The sequence below is a fragment of the Onychostoma macrolepis genome, chromosome 04 (genome assembly GCF_012432095.1).
Source record: "Onychostoma macrolepis isolate SWU-2019 chromosome 04, ASM1243209v1, whole genome shotgun sequence".
Lineage (NCBI taxonomy): Eukaryota > Metazoa > Chordata > Actinopteri > Cypriniformes > Cyprinidae > Onychostoma > Onychostoma macrolepis.
The window spans coordinates 767471-778040 of record NC_081158.1 but is presented as its reverse complement, the minus strand read 5'-3'; the positions used below and the strand labels follow the sequence as shown (position 1 = coordinate 778040).

Sequence of the window (10570 nt, the reverse complement as noted above, 5' to 3'; positions counted from 1 at the left end):
GACTCCCTCTGCCAATTCATTGATGTTGGATGTGCCAGAACTTTCTTCATTTAAACAAGGAGAAAACTGAAGTCATTGCATTTGGAAACAAAGATGAAGTTCTCAAGGTGAATGCATACCTTGACTCTAGGGGTCAATCAACTAAAAACCAAGTCAAAAATCTTGGGGTGTTTCTGGAGACAGACCTTAGTTTTAGTAGTCATGTCAAAGCAGTAACTAAATCAACATACTATCATCTCAGGGTGGATTATTGTAATGGTCTCCTCACCGGCCTTCCAAAGAAGACCATTAGTCGAAAACGGGGGCTTGGGCCAAACATCCAGGGTGTCCGAGGCGCCGAGACAGGCCGAGGAAGGCGCCTCGTCCCCGGGTAGGTTCCGGATTCGACCGCGACCCTGGAGGTGGGTCCGTTAGGGGAAGCCGGTTTGAGGTGCCGTCGGGAAATGATTGAACGCTGCAGCTCATCCAGAACGCTGCTGTCAGGATTCTGACTAGAACCAGAAAATTTGAGCATATCACACCAGTCTTCAAGTCCTTACACTGGCTTACAGTTACATTTAGGATTGATTTTAAAGTACTTTTACTCGTTTATAAATCTCTCAATGGCCTAGGACCTAAATACATTGCAGATATGCTCACTGAATATAAACCTAACAGACCACTCAGATCATTAGGATCGAGTCAGTTAGAAATACCAAGGGTTCACACAAAACAAGGGGAGTCCGCTTTTAGCTATTATGCTGCCCGCAGTTGGAACCAGCTTCCAGAAGAGATCAGACGTGCTAAAACATTAGCCACATTTAAATCCAGACTCAAAACTCATCTGTTTAGCTGTGCATTTGTTGAATAAGCACTGTGCTACGTCCGAACTGATTGCACTATGTATAATCATTTTCTATTCTTAAATGTTTAAAAAAAAAAATTAATACATTTTTAAATCACTTTGTTTTTATTGTTGTGATTATTATTATTATTTTTAATTATTGTTATTTTTAATGACTATTTCACTTCGTTTTATGTAAAGCACTTTGAATTACCACTGTGTATGAAATGTGCTATATAAATAAACTTGCCTTGCCTTGAAAAGGCAAAACGGGTATGTATGCATGTTTTTACTTATGGGTAACTTATCCATATAATAGTTCTTTCACCATTTTAGTAGTCTTCAAGTTTTCACCTGTATTGTGGTCATGTTTAATCAGATTGTCCAAGATGCACTGGAAAAACAATCTGGTGGTGAGGAAGTGCTTGAAGAATACCAAAAAACTAAAACTTTAAAGCACAGCACCAGACGTCAGCTTGTTAATATTGTTGTCAGTGTAGCGAATTAGCTTAAAAAGGGAATTATTTATCATTAATTATAACTGGTTATAATTAATAATAAATATTTAGATTAGATCTTAGAATTAACTGTAGCAGAATTGTTATTAAAATTACTTGATCTGTCCGTCCACCGAGCAGACAATATAATTATTTATCAATTGTAGGAAGATTACTTTCCTGGCCAAGGAACAATAGCCTTCCTACTCATACAGTGCTAGCAGTAGTTTAGCATGTAGCAAGGAGCAATCATTCAGTGACTTTGAAATGTGAGCGGAACACAGAGACAATCAATTGTGAATATAAGGGATTTAATAAATGAAACTATAACTAACATACAAACAAACTAAGCAAAACATATATATATATATATATATATATATATATAGAATGAAGGAAAGTAAGGAAAAGAGAGAGAAGAGCAAAGAATGGCAGTATTTCACATCAATTAACCACAACCTAAATGAGAATCATCAGAGTCACAATTCACCTTAAAAGGGGTTCAAACTTAAACATACATCTAATCAGTTGTAAATGATTACTTGCATTGGTTTGTTGCTGGAAAAGAGTCTTGATGCGGTAGTTGAGGATTCCTGTAGGAGTGAGTTGAAGAAGTCCACAGCAAATCCACAAAGTTACTTGAAGGTAAACACTGCCAGAAGGTTAAACTCAAGAGGAGAGTTGTGGAGTGTGTTCGTCTCAAGAAGAAGTGTTTTTGAGCGATGGTTAGTCTGTGTTCGGAAGTTTTAATGGTTCATGGCCGTACCTATTTGGTGGGTGGAGTGGCCAATCAGAGGCATGCATTTTGAGCGGGAGAGACATCCTTTGTCTCCGTTTATGGCCCATTGGCATTTTATTGCTGATCTGGACCGCTAGTGCAGCTTTTAATTCAAAACATAGTAAGAATTGTTCGATGCATTTCACGTTCACATAGTGTACATTATTGTGTGAGAAATAAAGAGAAGATCATTTTGATACCAAGAAGGTAACCTCCAAATGATATTAAAGAAGAGATACACTCATACACTGGAATATAGGCATTTAACGTCTAACTAATACAAGAAAAGGGTTTTAACTAAGTTAATATAACAGGGGATACAACAACACATGCATATAGCAGATACATTTATAACTGCTTAATTATGGCCTAAATAGAGAAAATGTCTTTAGGTGTGTGTGTGACGTGTATTGAAATCGTGGAGACAGACAACTGGTCTGGTCCCTGGCACGGGGTCACCCCTTCTGTGGAATGTGTTTGAAGCTTGATAAAGACACCTAGTCGGTTTGTTTAGCATCCTTTTGATAGTGATAAAGACCATCTGCAATTTAGTACCCATATAAATGTTAACGCTGATGCCAGGTCAGTAATTTATATGCAAATGTCAAAAGGCTAAAAGGTTTTTAAAACAAAGTGTAATCAGCCATCACTGATCCTAAACAGACGTTACATCAGTCACATGACAGAAATTCATGGGTAAGACTTCAATGCACAGGTGCAAGAAATACACACAGCTGTGTCGATTGGTGTAGAAAACAAGGTTAAGTTTAGCATTAACCATATTTGTATTTTATTTTTTTTTTTACATTGAAGTAAGATCCCCACCCACAAACAGCGGGAAACTTATGCCTTGGACATTATTTCTCTCTTTCCTAGCCTGAGAGACCCGTTTTCAACAAAGGGCTATGTATCTTTAATCTTTTGTATTGATGTACTTATAACACAATCTAGTTGGACATGAAATTTTGTACTCCTTTTTGTGGCATGTAATAGTAGTTTATCTCTTAAATGTAATGACTAACGTAATGTTCGGATTTTACAAAAGTGTTCTCTTGCCTTTCTGACAGGAGCATTTCTACGATCCAGAAAAGGGAGCGGGTTCATCTCCTGGCGCCTTAAAACTTTGTCGAGGAAGAACCCAAAACGTGTTCGCTTGGAGATGACTGAAAGTGGAGGACCAAGTCGACGAAGAAGGATAGATGATGTGCAACAACTTGAAGGAGATGCATGCAGTGAGGCAATTACTTTCCTTGTCCATACAGCTGACGAAGCTGAAATTATGCAAAAGATGAAGGAAACTTTCAAGCATAGACAAGAACTGGTGCATAATCCTGAAAGATCAGCTGACGTCCTTGATGTCTTTCCAAGAGATTTGGATGTAAAAGGATTGGTAAATAAAATGTATACTCCTTTTCAAAGATTGTTTTAAGTGTGTTTTAGATGTGCCCGCTTTGTGTTAAGTATTTTATAAGTTTACTCTTTGACATGATTGCTACTTGGACTCATTTGTTCATAGATTTCACTCTTGCTCGTACATGCCAGTTCAAGTAAATACTTAAATTACTATGTTCGACTCATTTGCACATTCATGATGTCTTAGTCCAGGGGTGTCAAACTCAGTTCCTGGAGGGCCGCAGCCCTGCAGAGTTTTGTTCCAACCCTGATCCAACACACAAACCATCTAGTTTTCAAATAAGCCTGAATGACTTAATTAGCTGGATCAGGTGTGTTTAATTAGGGTTGCATCTAAACTCTGCAGGGCTCCGGCCCTCCAGGAACTGAGTTTGACACCCCTGTCTTAGTCTATCAAAACAACATGCACACACTATCCATTTTGGTGGTGAAGGATGAAAAAGTAACCTCTTAGAAATCTTGTAATATGTGTAATAATAATCTTTGTCATTAGATAAATCAGGACTTTGCTATGCTGTTCAATGCTGAAACATCCAACAAGTTTCTTGAGAGGTGGGAGACGGCATTCAAGCAAAAGATCATCAATGAAACCTAGTCTCTTACTTCAACAGCAGAAATTCGTTGTCTTCTCAGTGCAGCAGGCGGACATATTTGCTCTAGTTTCTTGTTTTTGTGAGCACTAAATCTTTGTTACGTCCCTATGTGTGACACTGAGTTGTTGTTTGAGTGTTATTTTGTTGTTGTACTCTTTTCCCGGGTTTTCCTTTGCCGCCTTTTTGTTTTGTTCTTTCTCTCTCTTCTACTTTCACTTTCGCAGGTGGTGTGCGGATTGGTCGTCTCGCTTAGCAATCATTCGGGACGAGTGATTGGGTGTGATGACGTGAGAGGGGGAGTGTTCTCCAATCGCGTTCGCTGATTGATGTCCAGCAGTGCTATAAAAGGGAAACGCCGGTGTATTAGAGATGCCGGTCTTTGTGAACTTATGTTGTGTTTTCTTTCCTTTTGTGTTTGATTTAGTTTGTATGGTTTAATATATTATGTGCTTTGACGGCCGTGTAAAAACATCTTATCTATTTGCTGTCCTGAAGCCTTTGTCCCTTAGTATTTGAAAGCCCTAGAAAGCTTTTCACGTTCTGTTAAAACTGGATTGGAGGTGAAGGGGGTAGGTAAATTATGTCACGTGACTTACATGGTGCACGTTTAGGTTTATTTCATTGTCTAGACACTCTAGGTTAGGGATTGTGCCGCTTTCTGTACATTTTTGTTTGATTAGCTAGTGCAGCGGAGTTATGACGTCTTGGACGTTGAAGATTGTTTTGTTTTTTTTCACTTTTCTTTTCTTAGTTTAGGATTAGATTAATATGGGTTAGTAAGATTTCTTCTGGTTTTGTTAATTTCTTTCTTTTGGCACGGTCCAGGCTCCCTTCATTCTCCCCAGTTCTTTAATAGGCTGAGGCTGCCGGTGTGTCTAGTTTTTATTTTTTATATTTTGTGTGAAAATAATTGTCATAATCTTTAATAAACCAAGTTTTTGCTTGATTTACTCTCTCTGGCGTTAGTTACTCTTTTACACATACAGACTGTAATGTTGACAGTGGTCCGATCTGGTCTAATGTTCCCCTTCTTAATCTCTAGACGCTTAACACTCAAAGAAGGGTCGTAACAATCCTAAATCGCCCACCACCCCCTAAACATCTACTCATTCAGATTGGGACAGCGACATGTCTTCTGTCCTGCTGCTGTTGCATCTCCTGCCTCCTGCTCCAGGGAGGAAGAAGACTAAGATCAGTCCAACAGAGGCTATTGACAGACTTGTGAATTTCCATAAGGTAAAACTAACAATACTGTTGCAAAGTCATTGTGAATTTTTGGTTATAAACCCTAAAATGTAGTGGTTTACAATCATGGTCCTTGGGACTCACCTGTCTGCACATTTTGTCTCTCTGACCTGACACACTTAAGTCATTTTCACCCAAAAATTAAAATTCTGTCATTTACTCACCCTCAGGTTAATCCAAACCTGTACACATTTCTTTGTACTGCTGAACACAAGGGAAGATATTTTGAAGAAAGTTTGTAAACTGGCTGCTTTGGGCAGCCATTGACTTCCACGGTAGGAAAAATAAATAAATACTATGATAGTTAATGGCTGCCCAAAGCGCCTGTTTACAAACTTTCTTCAAAATATCTTCCTTTGTGTTCAGCAGTACAAAGAAATGTATACAGATTTGGAACAACCTGTGGGTAACAACCTTTTCTGTAAATGACAGAAATTTCATTTTGGGTGAACTAACCTTTAGTTTATTTCATGGAGCTCTTACCTAATGAGGTGAAGATCTGAATCAGGTTTGTTGAATAAGGAGACATACAACATGCAGAGTGGTGGGTCCACATAATGTGTCTAAATGTTCCTTTTGGACTCTCTAAGTGATTGCACGTGTTCACTTGCATTATATTGACCTACAGCTCTCGGATGTCTATGTACAACTCTGTGTTCTAATGAAGTAAGTCAGTCACATAGCTTGGTTTGGCTGAGGGTCGGTGTATCAGCAAATTTTTTGTTTGTTTGTTTTGGTGGGGGGTGGTGAGAATTAATTTAATGACACTTTCCTTTCACTAATATACAAAGCATGTGACTTTGTCATCATCTGACTTTGTTTTGCACGTATTGGGTTAAGGTGTGTGTTTTTTTGTTTTTTTTTGCTTCCTGGTTCATTTAATCAAATTTGTTTGTGCTTTCTTTCAGTCCTGCACCAGTATTGAAGGCCATCTCAGTGGGAGGGAGGGCCACCAGCCATTCCTACTGGGATCAGGAAGGATTAAGGGCAGGATTGACCACTTTTACGTCGTTGTGGACAAGCGCCTCATCCCTTCCGCTGGAACCAGCTCCTTGAGTGCCTTTGAACTTTTTAAAGTTCACTATAGCTGTGTCCCAAAGCTAAGTGTACACACTCCGAAGTGCGCATTTTAAGTGCGAATGCGTCACAGTGGGCTGTCCCAAACTGAAGTGCGTGGACTCAAAGAGGCGTATTTCAAGCGCGATTTTGTCACAGCGTCACGACGTAAGCTGTCCCAATTCAGGATGCGCCTTCCGAAGACCGCATTCCAAGGCATTGAAATGTAAGTTTTGTGTTTTCATTTACTCAAATACCTAGCGAAACAAGTGTTAAAAGCCAGGGATTTTTAACACAAAGCCCACAAACAATAAGACAACCACTATATAAGGCAATAGTCTTTACTTTTGTTGTGTTTTGTAGTGCTGTCATGTAAGATATGTCCACAAATATTTTAACCATGTCTCATTTTCTAATGCTGCACCAATTTTTACATATGTTTAAATATGTTGTACATATTTTCAAAGATTGCACCACTGTCTAAACATTTTCCATAAGTGTTTCCATTTTCTCTTGTTTTAGAACTATTCTGGAAAAAATGAACCTGTTGGGGAAGGACTTAAAAAATACAAAGTCAGACACATTTTTTTTTAGACACAATTTGAAATTCATTGTGCTGTCGTTGTTAACAGGCATGGTTTATTTGCTCTGTTATAGGATTGCAAGTGTCCTGGGACAGGTGAGGGAGTGAGTGAAAGCTGGTGGAGCTACTCAGGGAGGACATCAAACTCCAGAGAGAGACAGAGGAGATAAGTGCACTGGAGAGACAATAAATTATTTATTAACCCTTCTCTCAAGAAGAGAAAACAGTGGAAAAAATGGGTTCATTTAAAATTTCAGTATCTTTTTTTTGTCACGTTGTCAATGAAACAACCAATTTCTTTAGTTCATTTTTGTGATGTAAGTTAAAAACGAAATGGTAAGTTGTATACATAATTCATGAGCCTGAGTAATTTCTGTACATTTTGTTATGCATATTCACGTGTAAATAAAAGGGAAGTAATTATGTACATTGTTCATTTTTAATGCAGCTTACAAAACATTCTTCTATACACTTATTTTTTTTGTCCTGTAAGTAAATGTTTTACACATTAAAACCAATTGTTCTATACATTACTGAAAGTACTTTTTACAACTATTTACAACATAGCCTAGGTTTAACATCAGAAAAACATCAATTTTGAGCCCAGCCCTGCCTCCAGGTGTTCTGGGGTCTTCAGGAGGTGAATCTCTTGGTGACTGGCCAGCACCTCCTCAGCGACTCGGAGGACAGTGCGGTGGACAGTGGAACGAGGCATGTCCAACACTCTGGAGACTACTCTGTATGATACACCACTGGCCAGACAGAAGAGAAACACCAGGGTCTGGATTGTGGCACTTCTCAGAAGATCAAGTAGCACTGTCAGAGCCTCCCTGCTCAGCCCAAAACCATTAAAAACCTGTCCAGCGCTGGCACATTCAGCTTTATCCTGCAGTACAGGGTCTGGTCTGATTTAGGGAAAAAAGGAAAAGAGAAATTGTTTAGAGCTATGATAAAGTAATTGGTAGAAGAAATATTGAGATACTTTAGTAAACTACTTGTAGTAACTACTAATACCACACTGGGGAAAAACTACTAGTCATATTTAAAAGAAAACTTTAGTTAAAGGGATAGTTCAACCAAATATGAAAATTCCAAACCTGGAAAAACTTGAGGATGAGTAAATGATTACATAATTTTCATTTTGGGTGAACTATCCTCTAATTAAAAGTATTATCTTGCATACTCTAATATACTAAAGGTATTTAAAGGTAAAGGTATAGGCCTACAGTATTGTTCTGAAAAAGAATTAGTCAGGATGGTTTTGCAGTAATATTACTGCTGCACTAATGTGTGTTGCATTTTACTTCTGAATATGTTCAAGGTTGTTAAATTTAAAGTTGCCTACTTCATATACTGTTGGGTTTAATCTACAACAATGCATCATGTTGTAAAAGACCATATTTTTGTAGTGTTGCTGTCCTGTGAGAAAACTTAGTACTTCATATTTGTACGAGAATACTTAACAAATGTACTTCCTTGCAGTCCACCACTGATTATTTTGAAAATGAAAGCAACATTTTGTCAGAATATTAACCCTCTGGGGTCTGAGGGTGTTTTGGGGCCCCGGAGAAGTTTTGACATGCCCTGACATTTGTGCTTTTTCAGTTGCTTATAAACATTTTAACCCTCTGGGGTCTGAGGGTGTTTTGGTGTATCTCCTCCAGATGGAAAAACTGGACATGTCCTTTGTTTCATACGGATTACTTTATCACAGAATATTTTTTTCCGGTAAGACTTACTTCATTTAACATAGACATGTCAAGCTTTCTATAGATATATTTCTCATGTCTCTGTGTGAAGTATTTGCTGAGTTACAGTTTATTTTAGTGACGTGTTTCAAAAAGCAGTTCGTGGAGAGAGTGAAGACTGAGAACACACCCTGTTTGTTTACTTTATTCTTCAAAAGCACAAAGTTTAGTTGTTATTATTATGTGTATACAAATAAAAGTAGACCCCTTACAGATTAGAATGGTGTATTGCTCTTATCTGTACTATCAAAAATGGCAGAGTAATTCAAGCTCATTTCGGCCTTATCAGGAAAATCTGACTCAAAACACGTTATCCGCGTTTTTGACCTCAGAGGGTTAACACCAATAGAGTTTATGTAGCACACGTGTCAAATAATATGCACTTGATACTAATATTAACCTTAGGCCAGTAGGTTCGACCATGGAGATGTAAATGAAACAACAACAATTGAGTCAAAATAAATCTTTGTATTGAAAACAACTGTTGTACTGATTACTGTGGTTTTTGTTTAAAAGGAAAATGAAATAAAATGATAATCAACAATTGTCACAATTTTCTTTGTTCAATATAAGATCACAATTGCATGAATTTTCAACTGCAATGAAATTAATTGAGTAATTTCACCTGACTCTCTGGTCTTCTATTTGTTCAGTAGGGTGCACCCTCTAGGCTATGCAAATTCCCTAGAATACAGCACTTCTGAGATCACCATAAACACTTACAATATTCACGACTAATAATTTTTTGACAGTTCACTCAAAATAAAATAATTTAAAAAAAAAAAAAAACTTCCTTGATGTGAACACAAGGCCAAATAACAGTTCAGAAAAAAACAGTTCAAAACTCAGTTCAAAAGATTTGTTTGAAAGATTCAGTTCAGTAAGTTCAGTTCAAAAAGATTCAGTTCAGTAAGTTCAGTTCAAAAAGATTCAGTTCAGTAAGTTCAATTCAAAAAGATTCAGTTCAGTAAGTTCGTTGAAAAGCTCAGTTCAAAAAGATTCAGTTCAGTAAGTTCGTTGAAAAGTTCAGTTCAAAAAGATTCAGTTCAGTAAGTTAAAAAAATAATAGAATCGATAGAATCGCGGAGAAATGACTCTACTCAATCGCTCCAAATAACAAAAACAGATCCGTCAGAGCAGAAACGAAAACGCTCCTGAAAAGTCTCTCAAAACACAGCTCAGCTCGGTTTATAAAACCCAGTAGGCAATCAGAACTTTCCTACCCGTTTCCTCGGGTGATGCTTGGAACTTAACTCTCACAACAATCAGTGTTCATCTCGCTGGGAAGGCTCGCCATCTTACATCAAGCTGAATTAAACGTAGTTCCAACGTGGGACAAAAAACCTGACCTGCATATGTAACAGGCAGTTTTTAGTTCACAACACAGATTAAATTCAGTTTTCAGTTACACATCAATACATACTAACACGTATTTCCCTTTTTAACATCAGAAAAACATCAATTTTGAGCCCAGCCCTGCCTCCAGGTGTTCTGGGGTCTTCAGGAGGTGAATCTCTTGGTGACTGGCCAGCACCTCCTCAGCGACTCGGAGGACAGTGCGGTGGACAGTGGACCGAGGCATGTCCAACACTCTGGAGACTACTCTGTATGATACACCACTGGCCAGACAGAAGAGAAACACCAGGGTCTGGATTGTGGCACTTCTCAGAAGATCAAGCAGCACTGTCAGAGCCTCCTGCTCAGCCCAAAACCATTAAAACCTGTCCAGCGCTGGCACATTCAGCTTTATCCTGCAGTACAGGGTCTGGTCTGATTTAGGGAAAAAGGAAAAGAGAAATTGTTTAGAGCTATGATAAAGTAATTGGTAGAAGAA

At 38.2% G+C, this 10570-nt stretch overlaps 1 pseudogene; it reads left to right on the top strand.

The window, feature by feature from the left end:
- Positions 1-1190: 1190 nt before the first annotated feature.
- LOC131539165 (uncharacterized) lies at positions 1191-7163 on the top strand (annotated as a pseudogene).
- Positions 7164-10570: the final 3407 nt, after the last annotated feature.